At 45.0% G+C, this 16,551-nt stretch overlaps 1 protein-coding gene across 9 annotated transcripts in view; it reads left to right on the top strand.

The window, feature by feature from the left end:
* Positions 1-7,991: 7,991 nt before the first annotated feature.
* SLC8A3 (solute carrier family 8 member A3) overlaps positions 7,992-16,551 on the top strand; it is a 146,632-nt gene continuing 138,072 nt past the window's right edge. For 6 of the 9 annotated variants that reach the window (XM_074393060.1, XM_010335221.3, XM_074393066.1 and 3 more), the window contains exon 1: positions 8,379-9,005. The gene's annotated coding sequence lies outside the window, so the exon portion shown is untranslated. Of the gene's footprint in view, positions 8,076-8,377; positions 9,006-16,551 lie in introns of those variants that run through there. The other 3 variants (XM_074393065.1, XM_074393067.1, XM_074393062.1) reach the window with 2 other exon arrangements.

Genomic DNA, 16,551 nt, shown 5'->3' on the forward strand with positions numbered 1-16,551 from the left:
AACCGATGAGAACAGAGAGACAATATAGCAGAATCTCTAGGACACAGCTAAAGCGGTGTTAAGAGGGAAATTTATAGCATGAAATATCCACATCAGAAAGCTGGAAAGATTAAAATTGACACCATAACATCACAATTGGAGTAACTAGAGAAGAAAACCAAACAAATTCAAAAGTAGCAGAAGACAAGAAATAACTAAGATCAGAGCAGAACTAAAGGAGATGCAGAACTGAAGGAGATACAGACATGGAAAACCCTTCAAAAAAATCAATAAATCCAGGAGCTGTTTTTTTTTTAATTTTTATTTTTGAAAAGATTAACAAATAGTCCACTAACTAGACTAATAAAGAGCAAAAGGGAGAAGAATCAAATAGAGATGCAATAAAAAATGATGAGGGGGTATCACCACTGATTCCACAGAAATACAAACTGCCATTAGAGAATACCATCAGTACCTAGATGTAAATAAACTGGAAAATCTAGAAGAAATGGATAAGTTCCTGGACACATACACCCAACCAAGACTAAACCAGGAAGAAGTCGAATTCTTTACTAGACCAATAACAAGTTCTAAAATTGAGGCAGTTATTAACAGCCTACCAACCAAAAAAAAGCCCAGTACCAGATGGATTCACAGCCGAATTCTACCAGAGGTACAAAGAGGAGCTGGTACCATTCCTTCTGAAACTATTCCAAACAATAGAAAAAGAGGGACTCCTCCCTAACTCATTTTATGAGGCCAGCATCATCTTGATACCAAAACCTGGCAGAGACACAACAAAAAAGAAAATTTCAGGCCAATATCCCTGAAGAACGTAAATGTGAAAATTATCGATAAAATACTGGCAAACTGAATCCAGCAGCACATAAAAAAGTGTATCCGCCATGATCAGGTCAGCTCCATTCCTGGGATGCAAGCCTGGTTCAACATACGCAGATCAATAAACGTAATCCATCACGTAAACAGAACCAATGACGAAAACTACATGATTATCTCAATAGATGCAGAAAAGGCCTTTTGATAAAAGTCACCATCCCCTCATACTAAAAATTCTCAACAAACTAGGTATTAAAGGAATGTATATCAAAATAGTAAGAGCTATTTATGACAAAGCTATAGCCATATCATATTGAATGGGAAAAATTTGGTAGCATTCCCTTTGAAAACCAGCACAAGAAAAGGATGCCCTCTCTCAAAATTCCTATTCAACATAGTATTGGAATTTCTGGCCAAGGCAATCAGGCAAGAGAAAGAAATAAAGGATATTCAAATAGGAAGAGAAGTAAAATTGTCTCTGTTTACAGATGACATGATTGTATATTTAGAAAACCCCATCATCTCAGCCCCAAAACTCCTTAAGCTGATATGCAACTTCAGCAAAGTCTCAGGATACAAAATCAATGTGCAAAAATCACAAGCATTTCTAAACACCAATAATATACAAGCAGAGAGCCAAATTACGAGTGAACTCTCAATCAGAATTGCTACAAAGAGAATAAAATACCCAGGAATAAAACTTACAAGGGACGTGAAGGACCTCTTCAAGGAGAACTACAAATCACTGCTCAAAGAAATAAGAGAGGACACAAACAAATGAAAGAACATTCCATGCTCATGGATAGGAAGAATCAATATCGTGAAAATGGCCATAATGCCCAAAGCAATTTATAATTTCAATGCTTTTCCCATTAAGCTACCACTGACTTTCTTCTCAGAATTAGAAGAAACTACTTTAAATTTCATGGAATGAAAAAAGAGCCCATAAAGGCAAGACAATTCTAAGCAAAAAGAACAAAGCTGGAGGCATCACACTACTTGACTACATACTATAATATACTACAAGGCTACGGTAACAAAAATAGCATGGTACTGGTACCAAAACAGATATATAACCAATGGAATAGAATAGTGTCCTCAGAAATAACACCACACATCTATAACCATTTGATATTCAACAAACCTGACAAAAACAAGCAATGGGGAAAGGATTCCCTATTTAATAAATGGTGCCAGGAAAACTGGCTAGCCACACACAGAAAACTGAAACTGGACCCCTTCCTTACACCTTATACAAAAATTAACTCCAGATGGATTAAACGCTTAAATGTAAAACCCAAAACTATAAAAACCCTAGAAGAAAATCTAGGCAATACCATTCAGGATAAAGGCATGGGCAAAGACTTCGTGACTAAAACACCAAAAGCAATGACAACAAAAGCCAAAATTGACAAATGGGATCTAATCAACTGAAAGAGCTTCTGCATAGGAAAAGAAAATGTCATCAGAGTGAACAGGTAACCTAGAGAATGGGAGAACATTTTTGCAATCAGTCCATCTGACAAAGATCTAATATCCAGAATCTACAAGGAACTTAAACAAATTTGCAAGGAAAAAACAAATAACCCCATCAAGATGTGGGCAAAGGATATGAACAGACACTTCTCAAAAGAAGACATTTATGTGGCCAACAAACATATGAAAAAAAGTGCATCATCACTGGTCATTAGAGAAATGCAAATCAAAACCACAATGAGATACCATCTGATGTCAGTTAGAATGGCGATTATTAAAAAGTCAGGAAATGACAGATGTTGGTGAGGCTGTGGAGACATAGGAACACTTTTACACTGTTGATAGGAGAATAAATTAGTTCAACCACTGTGGAAGACAATGTGGCAATTCCTCAAGGATCTAGAACCAGAAATATGATTTGGCCCAATAATCCCATTACTGAGAATATATCCAAAGGAATATAAATCATTCTACTATATAGACACATGCACACATATGTTTACTGCAGCACCATTTACAATAGCAAAGACTTGGAATTGCCCTTTAATGATGGACTTGGTAAAGAAAACGTAGCACATATATACCACGGAATACTATGCAGCCATGAAAAAGGATGAGTTCGTGTCCTTTGCAGGGACATGGATGAAGCTGTAAACCATCATCCTTAGCAAACTAACACAGTAACAGAAAAACAAACACCACATGTTCTCACTCATAAGTGGGAGTTGAACAATGAGGACATGTGGACACAGGGAGGAGGACATCATACACCAGGGCCTGTTGGGGGTTGGGGGCCAGGGGAGGGAGAGCATTAGGACAAATACCCAATGCATGTGGGGCTTAAAACCTAGATGATGGGTTGATAGGTGCAGCAAACCACTATATACACACGTGTATACCTATGTAGCAAACTGGTACCTTTTGCCTATGTATCCCAGAACTTAAAGCAAAATTTAAAAAAAATGCAAATTAAGGCCACAAATTAAAGTTAAATTTATATCCACCAGAATGGCTAACTTTAAGTAGTCTGACAATACTAAGTGCTGAGAAGCATATGATCATATAGTCTTGGAGAGGGAGAGTGTATGCAAATGTTCACAGCAGCATTATTCAAAAAATTTTGAAAAAGAAACAATTTAAATATCAAAAACAGAATGAAAAGTTCAGTTGCATACTTATTCAAAGGAAACTATACAACAATGCAAAATTACAAATTGCTGCTACACACAACAATATGGATGAACATCACCAAAATTATGTTGAGTTAAGAATCCCAAAATAGTACTTTCTATCTGCTTCCATTTACATAGAGTTCAAAGTCACATAAGATTAATGTATGGTTTTAGAAATCAGGAGAACCGTTCCCTCTGGAGAAGAGGGACAAGCACCACTGGGAGAGGCACAAGGGGGAGCTCCTGGGGTACTTGTATTGCTCATTGTTCTGGAAGACGATTAAATAAAATATATTCACATTGTGAAAATTCTTCGAGCTATAGTTATGACGTGCACATTTTTGTATGTATAACCTACTGCAATAACCTTTATTAAAGGAAAAAAGAAAAGATAATTAAGTGACAAATTTTTGAAATAGAAGTTATGATGAGATTAAGCATAATATAACCCATAGAGAAGAATTACGTCTCACTAAATACCCTGTTATCAGACAGGACTTACTGAACTTCCATCTTCCCTACAGAGCTGCTCCAGAACTTACTTTTAGCTTCGACTTGACGGTTCTTATTTCTTAATTGCTATCAGATTGTATAGTCCCAGGGCTGCAGAATGCTCGCACCTAGGTTGCTGTGAGAAGAGACACCACGCCTTGTGCAGGATGGTCTGCTGCTTGTGAAGCGCCTGAGACCTCGCTTTCAGAGAGGCACTGGCTTGTGGAGTTCTGCAGCATCATGGTAAATACTGGGGCCTCACCAAGAAGCCACATGGCCCCTTCCCACTCTTCATCCCATCTGCCCCATCACATGCTGCTCAGCTTTTGGAGAAAGGGTATCCTATGACAGGGACTCAGAGAATCAGGACTACTATGACAAAATACCAAAGACTGAGTGACTTAAATAACGGAAATTATTTTCTTGCAGTTCTGGAGGCTAGAACTCCCATGTCAAGGTGCAGCACATGGGACTTCTCTCTCCTTGGCTTGCAGATGGCTGCCTTCTTGCTGTGTCCTCACAAGGTCATCCCTCTGTCTGTCTGTGTCCTAATCTCTTTTTATAAGGCTAGTAGTCATATTGGATTAAGGTCCACTCTAACAGCACTGTTTTAATTGTATTACCTCTTTAAAGATCCTATCTCAAAACCCAGGCACATTCTGGGTACTAAGGGTTAGAGCTTCAACATACCAATTTTGAGAGACACAATTTAGTCCTTTAAAGAGTCTGTTTAGTTCTTACTAAGCTCTGTGACTGAGCTGAATCCTCTAACTTCTCTGGGTCTGTGTTTCCTCCCAACTTGAAGATGAGGTTTGTGGCTTTTGCTCCCAATGCTGACAATACGTAGCTTGCTTTCCAGCTTTCCTGTGAACGTCTCCTTGGATTCTAGTACAACCAGATATAAATAAACAATGACAGGCTGGGCCCGGTGGCTCACAAGGTCAGGAGATCGAGACCATCCTGGGCAGCATGATGAAACCCCTGAAAGATATAAAAATTAGCTGGGCGAGGTGGTGTGCACCTGTGGTCCCAGCTACTCAGGAGGCTGAGGCAGGAGAATCGCTTGAACTTGGGAGGTGGAGGTTGTAGTGAGCCGAGATGACATCTCTGCACTCCAGCCTGGGTGACAGAGTGAGACTTTGTCTCAAAAATAAATAAATAAATAAAAAATGGCAGAAGTGGAAGTCACAGTGTCATTACATTTAGTGTTTTCCAACCCTGTACGCATGTAGTGGGGAGAAAAAAAACCAAGCAAGAAATTCTCAAGACTTCATAGGCCACATGAAAGTTGGCTGTACAGCTTAAGATGGGAGAGAGAAGCAGGGCTGGGGGAGAAAAGAGTAGTTGAGAAGGAGAACTGATGTATTTCTGGGGATTGGTCTGTCCCAGAAACTGTAATCTCACTGAATTCTCACAACAACCTCATAAAGCGGATATTACTATCATTATTATTCCCATTTTACTGGTGAGGATACTGAGGCCCAGAATGCAGAGTAGGGCTTTACTATTTCAGTCTACCTAGAAAGCAAAGGAACCCATGCCAGTCAGCTTTGCTTACAGAGGTGGTTGAGGTGTTTTGGCACCTCTCCCTTCCTCCCCTAACACTGCCCTGTCATGGGTGGCAACAGGAAGATGAGGCTCCTGTCTGTTCTTTTTGGTAGTTCTAAAAAAAACGCCATGACCAATTCTGTTCTTGTAGTCGTTGGTTCAGTTTTAGTGAATAGGTAATGTTCACTGAAAAGGTATCAATAGATATTAACAAGCAAACAAAATTCTGGCACAAGCAAAACTAATCCATAGGGACGGAAAGCAGATCAATAGTTGCCTGTGGGGAGACTGGATGAGAATAAAGGGTCCTGAAAGAACTTCTGGGGGAAATGAAAATGTTCTAGATCTTGATTGAGGTTGTTGCTGTATGTGTATCTATTTGTATAAAAACTCATCGAGCTATACACTTAAAACAGGCGAGTTTTTAGCAGTAGTGGTGATGTTGGGATGCCTGTAACTTTATCTCTATTAGAAATGTCAGATATTTTAATATCATCAGTTAGTTTTTGCAGATATCTTGAAGTATTATTCCTGTTCCTCACTACTGGGATGGTTTTACAGATTCATGTTCCTCACTACTGAGACATTTAGCCTGTGCATTAGAGCTTGCTTTCAATGCCTTAATAAAGCATATATCACAAAAAAGGTGAGCTTTGTTGTATGTAAATTATATCTCAGTAAAGTTGATCTAAAGAGAAAAAAAAACACCAGAAATCCACCACCAAGAGATAACCACTACCATTTGGTGTTTTTATGCTGCCAGGACATGCATACTCACCCCTACCCCCACCCCCCGTTCTCCCCTGCCCCACACTCTGTATCACATTGCATTCTGGTTTTGTTTTGTTTCTCTCTCTCTCTCTATGATATATTATAAAAACCTTCCCCTGTCAGTACACAGAATGCTACATTGATATTTCTACAGTGGTAGAACACAGCATTATGTCAACAAAAATGTGTGTACTTCATCAATTTGTTGTGTTGGAAGATTAAGATGTTTCCAATTTTTCACTCTTATAATCACTACCACGAATATCCTTGTAACTAAATATTTGAGCATAGCCTTAATGATTGTCAGAGAACAAATTTCTTCCAGGAAAATTACTGTGTCACAGGCATTCACATTTTTAAGGAATTTGATGTATCTTTCAAAATTGCCCTCCCTAAAAACGATACCAATTTATATGCCCTCTAGCCATCTCTTTGTCTGCACTGTAGCCCGATCAGCATTGTGACTCTTCATGGGAACAGACACAAGGTAAGTCCCAGTAATTGACATATCCTGGCATCACACAAATTTAGAAGCTATTGAAATCTTTCAAAGTCAGTGTCCCAGCCCTAACTTTAAATGAAATACAAGACCCGTAAAGGTTCAGGGGTCTGAAAGCACTCCTACTGAGCACACCCAGGACTCTGACTCAGGACTCAGCCAGAAACCACCACATGGCTTGCTAAAGGAACACCGAGTCGCAGGACCAGCAAAGACCTCCTGCCACCCCAGGCTTAGAGATTTCCCAGTCTCTACACCCTTTGAACCAAGCCTTGCTCCAGAGCAGCCGGGCAGGGGAGCCAGGGATCTCAGGGGTCACAGGCACTGCTGTGGTGTCAGCACAGCTCTGGTTGGTTGCACTTTATTCCAGCCCTTGGTTCGTCTGCATGTGGCCTTGGGATGGTTATTTAACCTGTCTCGATTTCCTCAACGGAAAAGGGAGTTGGTAACTGTACCTGGCTCCTAGAGTTTTAGGAGGATGGCATGAGATAACACAGTCAAATTCACTAGCACCACTCATGGCCCTTAAAGGGTGCTGATATTTGGTAAGTATTATTATCATCTTTTGGTCCCTCACACTCAGCTTCAGGCAGCAGAGAGGCCTCAGAGAGCAACTTCCTGCCCTTACATTCTGACTTGTCTGCACTGATGCCGCTACAAAAGGCCAGGCACCAGGCTCATTTTAGATCTGCCTAATGCCACCGATAAACTAACGACTTGAAACCCCATTCTTAGGAGGGGCCTGCCCACCCCTCATGCCTCTAGGACCAAGCCTGACAAATATAGCAGAAATTACAGGCATCTGATTTAAGGCTACGTGTGTACACTCTGCCTGAGCCAAGCCCCAAGCCCTAGTCCCGCTGCTGCATCAAAGGACCAGCTCTCTTCCAGCCTCCCAGGCCCAGAGTAAGCAGCAATTTGGGAGGCAGCCCCCTCTTATTTTTAGCCTTAGAAACCCGAAAAGCCAACATACCAGAGCTCACCCAAGCGTCTCTCACAAGCTGTTGTTTGACTTGGGTTGAGAAAATGACAGGCTGTGTTCTGCACCAAGAAGAGAAGAAAAAAAGGGGGAAAAAGGAGTTTTCTTTTCCCTCCACTGCCAACCTCCATCCCCCTCAACTCCTCCCCTAAGCATGGGTGGACCCTGCCTGGGTAATCGTTCCCTGCTATATTTAAAAACCACAGATGTGTTTGGTGGAGACTTCATTTCGGAATTGCAGGCAGCGTCTCCTGAGGACAAGGGGAAAGCCGGTGCCGCGCGCTCGCCTGCTGCCTGGAGCTCCCAACTCGGCAGAATCCAGGTCAGGACGCGCCGCCGTCTTGATGTGCTGCGGGCTGGGAGGCGCGGGCGCCAGGCTCCGACTGGAGCCGGTGGCCGCGGGGCAGGGGTTGGATCTGAATTCGGTCCTCGGGGGCTCTGGATGCGGGTTGCGGGATGCCGGCTCGACTTCCCCGCTGCCGGTCGGGGAGCGTTCTGAGAGTCTCCCCTCGGTGCGCGAGGATAAATATGCGCGGCTTGTCATTCGGTGCGGCGCTCTCTCCCAGCTGATAGGGTGACGTTCCGTTTGGAGGCTTGGAGATTGGCTTTTTGATTTGGCTTCTTGCGGCAGCTTAATGGGCAAAGCTCTCGGCTCGCCCAGAAACCAGCCTCTCCGCGCGTCCCCTCTGCGCGCGGCGAGGCCGAGACGTCTCCCGCGGTGACAGCGTGCAAGGCGGAGACCCGGCGCGCTCCCAGCCCCGGGAAAGCCCAGGCGACGCGACCACAAGCCGGAGCCCGGGTCCCTCGGAGCCGCCAGGGCGCGCCGGGCTGCTCGCCTTCCTGCCCCTCCCGGCAGGGATCCCCCGCTGCCCCCGGCCGGGACTCCGGGCCTCTCTCCCGTGTAGATTCCAGCCCCGCTGTGGGTCGGGGTTTCCCTCTTTCGGAAATTTGCGCGGAAGGACCCCTCCCCTCCCGGGACCCCTCGCCCTGGCCCCAGACAACCTCCCCCGCAGACCTCGCGCTCCAGATGCGCTGCCCCGCAGCTCCCTGACAGCTGCGAGCCCACGAACCCGGGCGGGCGGGCGGCGGCGGCGGCGGCGGACTGACATGTCCCGGACACGGCTGCGGCCGGCGGGCAGCCCGCGGGGGCGATGAGCCGCTGCGGCCGGTGAGGCGCCCGGCGGCGGGGGCATCGCGCACCCTCCTCACCCCACTCACTTGCCCACTCCGCTCGGGAGGCCGAGAGGAAACGGTGAGTAATGGGGTGAGCTTCCTGCCCTTCCCCCTTAGCGGGCAGCCAAGATGGGAGGTAGAGGTTGGGGGTCTTGGGGTGCCCCTAAGAGGATCCCTGATTGTGAATAATGGTGTTAAGTTCTTTCTCAAGATCATTCATATGAACCGCCTTCCTGTGGATTTAGTGCCAGAAGAAGTGGGGGAAGGGTGCCCGGAAAGTGTATTGTGTATGCGGTGTTGTGGGGGAGGTCTGGCAGAGTGGGTGTCTACGGGAGGGTGCTGCCAGGTGGGGAGGGGCAGAGAGAGATGCCTGGGCAGATGGGTACAGTCGGATCGTCGGCATGCCGGGCTGGGAGCGGGTGCTGTTTGGGGAGACTGATTGCTGTGTTGTGTGCTGGATGCATGTGGGCACATGTGTGCCGCCTGGGGCCAGGGCGTGTTGTGTTTCTAGGGCTGTAACAGTCCGCGGGGTTTGGGGGCTGGAAGGGAAGCGCGCTAGCCACTCGGCGCGCGCTCGCGTGCACATATGCACGCACGCGCGCACCCCGATCTCGGGACTCCACCGCCGGGTCCGAAGCTGCAGCCCCGGCGCACTGACCACTGGGGCCAAGGGGCTGGGGGAGAAGGAGGGTTTCTCCAGTCCTGCACTCTCCAACTCCCCGTGGTCTGCGCGGTCTGGGACTAGGTGGAGATAATTTACATATATAATTAACCCTCCCCCGATCCCCCAGCACGCACACGCGTACACACATACGCGCGCGTGGAAACACACACACACACACACACACACACACACACACACACACAGCCAAAGCCCTCATTCAGAGGCTAGCGCTGCTGCTCCTGCAGGCCCTGACTGACGTGCCCCGAAGACCTAAGCCACTGGGAAAGATGGTGAAAGCAATTTGCTCCGAGGGAGGGAAAAGCAGTTTTTCATCTTAATTCATTGTGTTTTATTTTTAACCGTGTGGTAGTGGTGGGGGGTGGGGGGTTAAATAGACCAAATGCCTTTAATGCAGTACCATAAATTTACCCGCTCATCGCAGCTCTCTCTCTTTGGCCCCCTTCTCTCTCTCTTCTTTTCTCTCCTCCCCTCCCTTCCCCCCTCTCTCTCTCTCTCTCCCCACTTTCCTGACGATTAAAAAACAAACACCTCTCCTCCCCTTTCTCTCTCTCCTTTCCTGGTGATTAAAAAAAATAAACCTCTGAATGCGTTCGGTGGTTAAGTCTCCCGGGCAGAAGAACTGAAATTGGTTTCAATTTATCAGAAACGCAGACTGCAGCAGGCGCCGCCAAGCTCCAGGGTGGTCAAGAAACACCCAAAGGGGGTGGGGGCAGAGGGAGTTGGGGGGTGGTGGAATGTGGGTACGTGATAGGAACACATCCGGCCTTCTGGTGGGGGACCAAAAGGGAAGCCTCCTCGGCCCCTGGCGACCCGGTGACTTGCAGCGGCGTGTGATTAATCTTCCACAGCTGTCGTGCCCCATCCACTTGAGCTGAGCTCTTGTTTACCTCGATTTTCAAATATAGCTGCTGCGCCATGCTCTTCCTGAAATAGGGGGATCAGTTCACCCTTCATGGGCTCTTGGCCTCCCGCGCTTCTTTTTTGCTGGCCTCTCTGGCTAGATTCAAGTTTGAGAGGAACCTGCCCCTTCATGCTTTGCAGGTCTCCGAAGGAGGATGGCTGATGGTCAGAGCTTAGGCTAACTAGATGTGGATTGATCACCCAGGCCCTCATTGCAATCTACAATGCCCAGCAGCAGCCCCTGCACATAAGTCCACTTTGTAGCCTCCTTTTTCTTTAAATAAAATGTATATATTGGGTCGAGAAGAAGAAGCAGGTAAGGCCTATAGAACTGAACTTGGTTGAAGTGGTTCTTTCTTTAACTTGATGGAAAAGGGAAGGCTGTTCATGCAATTTCCTCCACTTGGAATGCTTTGTTTTTCTTCCAACATACCCCTAAAGTACTCCTACTCATGCTTCAGCTCTTTGCTCAGGAGTTACTGCCTCAAGGAAGCCTTCCATACCCTCTCTTATTAGGCCAGATCCCTGCTTCTTATATACCTGTATTAGTCTGTTTTCACGCTGCTAATAAAGACATACCCAAGACTGGGTAATTTATAAAGGAAAGAGGTTTAATGGACACACAGCTCCACGGGTTGGGGAGGCCTCAGGAAACTTACAATCATGGTGGAACGGGAAGCAGACATGTCCTTCTTCACATGGTGGCAGCAAGGAGAAGTGCCTAACAAAAGTGGGGAAAGCCCCTTATAAAACCACCAAATATTGTGAGAACTCACTATCGCAAGAACAACAGTGTGGGGGTAACCACCCCCATGGTTCAGTTACCTCCCTGGGTCCCTCCCAGGACATGTTGGGATTATGGGGACTACAGTTCAAGATGAAATTTGAGTGGGGACACAGCCAAGCCATATTTGGCTATGGAGTCCATTGGACTCCAAAAGAAAAAGCATTCATTTATTCATTCAGCGAGCCATTCATTCAATAAATATTTAGCAGCCACATACTCTGCCAGGCATATGCTAAGTCCAGAGGCAAATAGAATAGAATGGACCCTCTGCTCATAAACACTCATAACCTGAACTTATGTTTTTGAGGTAATTTAAAGATGCACATGAAATTTATGTATGTGATTGAGTAATGCCAGACACACCTCTAGACAACAGACTCCAAAAAGTACGAAAAGATTGCTGGTGTTTATTCACACTGTGTCCCCAGGGCCTAGTACTGTTCCTGGCATAGGGTAGGCACCAGTAAATGTTGGTTGAATGAGTGGAGTTGGAGGAACAATTACTTTCTTTCCCTCTCTGTTCTTGCTCTTCCCAGCTCTCCTTTTCACCACCACCTACAGCTTCCTGGTAGGAAAAGGGAGAAGATGGTTATGAAACTGACCCTGTTAAAACTATTCCCATGCCCAGTGCTCCTCCAGGTCTGCGACCCTGAAGCTGATAGGTTGTCATCTTGCCCCAGCCCTGCCCTGCACCTGTGCAGGGCGGTTCCTCTTGTGTTCTCCAGCCACCGTTATCGGTATTGTTTATGGGCAGTGCTAGTGGGCATGTTCCCCAGCCTGCATGTTTCGGTCATTGCCCACAATCAGGATTTGGGAAATGTGTCACACATCTGGACTTCTTTTCAAACTACTGAGGTTAGATAAAAAGAAAGGAATAACCCCCTTCATTTAAGCCTGGTTGCTTTGCCTAAGATAATCAAATATGTGACGAGGTTCAGAAAACTATTGGATTCCAAAAGAAAAAGCATTCATTTATTCATTCAGCTAGCCATTTATTCAATAAATATTCAACAGCCACCTACTCTGCCAGGCATGTGCTAAGTACAGAGGCAAATGAAATAGAATGTCCTCTTTCTTCATAAACACACATTTCAGCAAGGATAACCAGCTAGTGAACGGACAATTACTGTATTTCCATCATGATAATGGAAGCATATAGGAGGAGCACCTCTTCCTAGGGGCTTAATGAGGACTTGTAGGGACAGCTAAGCCCAGAAGGGGAGGATGGGTAGGAGTTTGCTTTGGTGAAAGAAAAGAGGAAAGGAGAGTGGAGGGAGAAAGTGTTATGAGTGAAGGGATTAGTATGCAAAGACCTAATGTGGGTAAGAGTTCTTCCAAATGACTAAAGACAGAGATAAAAATGCAGGAGAGTTGAGTCTGGAGAAGGCATAGGAGTCAAACCTTGAAGGACTTGTGCTCCATGCTAGAACTTCCACTGAGTTTCCAGTGTGGGGCTAGGAAAATTTTGACTACTGATGTGAAGGGTCAGACTGGCATTTTAGATAGTATACTGAAACTGGAACATAGGAGAGAGAGAGGGAGCCAAAGAGAAAGCTGTATAGAAACCCAGGTGTAGGGTCCTGGCAGCCTTTGAAGGTGAGGGCAGGGGTTTCCTCTTTCTGTTTTAATGCACAAAGTGTCACAGGTAGTGACTATTTGGGGCTAGTGTGACGTGGGAGGTAAAAAAAAATTTACCAAGATAGTTGCAGGTAAAAAATTAAAAGGCAGATTTATTAGAGAAAGTATGAAAATACGTTGCAAGGAGGCAACGAGCAGGTCAGCAAGAGAAGAAAGAGCTGATTGCAAGGAGACAAAGGCTTGCTGGGGATTTTATAGGCTAGGGCTTGTGCTGGAGAGAGCTACGTGCAGTACTGATAATGCCAAGGCTGCAGGCAGTTAACTTGCACTTTTTTATCAGCCGATGTTCTGGTGATAGCAGGACACAGGAAGATTGTGAGTTATTTGCACAGGAGGGCTATGTGTCCCGGACCATGAAAAAAGGCAGACCATGAAAAAGAGCTGCTTTCTCTTTTTGCCTTCCCCTGGTCCTGCCAGCCTGACTTATTTTCCCTAATTAGGACTCCACACAAACCAGAGACACCCTTCAAGGAAAAAGTCTCACTAATTTCCTCTAATGAGATTGGTTTATGTTTGGTTGTTCATTTGTTTTTTGAATGGGCACTCTAAACTCAATACTGGGCAGACGCCTTAGGGGAAAGGAGAAAGGGCTCCAGAGAGTGTAAGACATATTTTCTGGCCAACTGAACTGCAGAGCAAAGCAAACTCTCAAAGATTTGAGATGGAGAGATCCAAGAAGGCTGGGACAGGCCTGAAGAAGCAGCTTGGAAGGATAAGGATTTAGGTCTGTAGACTGTACAGCAAGACATCTAGATAGGAGACTCACACATGTATCTATATGGGTATTTAAAAATAATATGGAGAGTGAATAAAAGCTAATTCTAGAATCCAGGGTATTTGGATGTGGCATATGGCATACAGAATCACATCTCTGAGAAGAAAACAGCTCTGTTTCATCTATATATAATTTGGAACAGACCAAATAGCATTTATTGACACGATATTTAGAAAGACAAATAGGGCTTTCCTAGCTGTGTGCAGGAATGCTGGGTCATGTGGGGACTAGATCCGGAAGTAGGACTGGAAGCTGTGCTCCTGCCATGGCTTCCATGTGATAATTTCCAAATCACTTGACAGCGGAGGACCTCAAAGTCCAAAAGAATGAAACCAAACAGTGTGAGCTTGGTCAGCATTCTTCCTTTGCACCCTGGTTTCTCCACTGGGTTCCTCATCCTTCCCTGCCACTAATCTTAGAGAAAAACAAACAAACAAACAGAAAAACCTTCCCTTCTCCTTCCTGCACAGTGCCCGGGAGCCACTCTTGTCCTGCTTTTGTAAACTGCCCCACTTCCATCTCTTATCTGAAGTGTCTTTCTTCTTCAACACAGAATCCTCTCCCCCAACAAACCCCGTCTTAAAAAGAATATCACTTGCCTAATTCCTTTTCCCCGTCATACCCTTTTCCCATCATGCCTTCAACAAACTCTTGAAACTTTAATCACTTGTCTATTTCCTCATCACTCATCCACTCACTTCCCACTTTCTCCACCTTCTCCCCAAGTGTCATCCCCCAAGGACTTCTCATTTCCCAAAATATAATGACATATTCCCAAGAGCTGCCTGGTGTCCTCTTTCTCTCTCTCCCCGCATCAGGTAATATTGACCATTAGCTCATTAAGTCTTTCCTCTTTTGGCTTCTTTCACACGGAGCTCTCCAGGTCTCACTAACTCTACATGGCTCCTCTTCAACTTCACCCCAAGATTCTCTCTCCTCCCAGTTTTTTCCTTTCTCCCCTACCCCTTGGCAGTCTCCCTCAATGGTTTGTGCTGGTCCTGCTGTGGGGCTAGTTCCCAGAGTCTGTGACTCTAGCTCTCCAAGCTCGGTGTCTTCTTTCTAGCCTTGTGCACAATATCTCCAACAAGATGCCTTGTTAACTCCTCAGGTTGAATTTTTACTAACCCGACATCATCTTTGTCCTTAGGAGCTTCTCCTCCTACCTCCCGCTTTCTGTTGATGGCACCAATAAACTTCCAGTCACCCTGGCTCAAAACTTCCAAGATAGCTTTTTCATCCCAACCACCACTACTCAAGTGCAGATTTTATCGCCTCTTGTATAAAAATAATAATAATAATGTGTGTGTGTGTTTACCATCTGTCAGCCACTCTGTTTCAAAGTGCTTTACGTTGATTTTCCCATTTAATCCTTACCATAGCTGTATGAAGTATTTACTATTATTATACTGTAAAAAACAGCTTTCCACCATTTCCTCAACTTCAACTTTCCCTCTTTCAATTCATTTGAATCAGTTACAAGATTCGCCTCCTAAAATGCCTTTGTAAACTTATCATTTTTATACACACAAAAAAATGTTGAAGGGTCTTCCATTTTTTCCAGTTCTTTGTATTCAAGTTCCAGTTGTTTCCAGTTCCCTGAATGACCTGGTGCCCCGCTCTGTATCTAGACTCACTTTTTACAGTTCCCTTGCCCTTTCTGCTTTTGTGCATTTGTTCACAGTTTACCTCCCCTTAAGCCTTCTGCTTGTTCTTCAGTGTTCACTTCAAATGCCTCTTCCTGATAGGAAGGCTTTATGGAGAGGCTGTCCTTTCCTCCTGTGAATTTTAATAACATGACATCTGTTTTTCATTAGCCCTTTACACTTTCTGAAATTTTTTGTTTTTTTTTTTTTTGTTTTTTTTTTTTTTGTTTTTTTTTTTTTTTTGCGTATGGCTTATCATCCTTCCTGGAGCAAGTGCTTTTTCTGTCTCCCACTGTATGTCACATGATGCCTGAAATACAGGAGGTATTCAATGAAAAACGGAGTGAATAAATGAACATACTCCCTCACCCATGAAGAAGGTAAAACAAGGTCAAGAAAGGGATCTATACTATTTCATAAAAGAAGACAATGGTGTAGTCAAAATTCAAACCAGGAACAGGAAAATGGTTTAATAGAGGAGGCAGTGAATTGGTGGTAAAATGTTATATTCTAATTCTTATCACTTCTGACAACCGCAGGTAAGACCCACCTCACCTCTGCTCTCTGGGCCTTGGATTCCTTACCCATGAAAAGAGTTTGTGTTGGATGTGTTGACTTTTATGGTCCTCCTTGACCTGACAATTCTGTATTCCTCAAGTCTTGTTTCATAGCATGTGGATTGTCTCCTGCTAAGAATACTTTCAGTGCTGACAGTATCTTTCATTTCAGAACCTTCCAGCTGTAACTTGAAGCCTCTAGTGTGTCTGCTATCACATTGAGTCTCTAGAGATCAACTTGGCCAGTCAACAACAGGCTGTCCAGCCTGTAAGGTGTCCCAAACTGGTTTGAGTGTACCAAGGGCCCCAGGTTGGGACTCCTCAATGTGCAAGTCACCAGTCGGCTCCCACTGCGGTGCTCTAGGGCATTTGCAGAATGACTAGCAGTGCTCTAGGCACCCAAATGTTCCAGACATCTTATCTCACCTCCTGCACTTCTGCCTGTCATAGAGCCCCCAGGAGAGATGTGTTTAGAGCCATGTAGACTCCATTGAGAGTCTAGTAAAACCACTCTGCTCAGTGACTTTCCGGATGCTCCATCTACCCCAAACATACTATTGTGCTCCCTCCCCAGTGAGACAGGAAGACTCCTCTTGAGCCACTGTCTTTTAGCCCCTGAAAAGGAATTAATAGAGGAATC

Source organism: Saimiri boliviensis, chromosome 2 (genome assembly GCF_048565385.1).
Source record: "Saimiri boliviensis isolate mSaiBol1 chromosome 2, mSaiBol1.pri, whole genome shotgun sequence".
Classification (NCBI taxonomy): Eukaryota; Metazoa; Chordata; class Mammalia; order Primates; family Cebidae; genus Saimiri; species Saimiri boliviensis.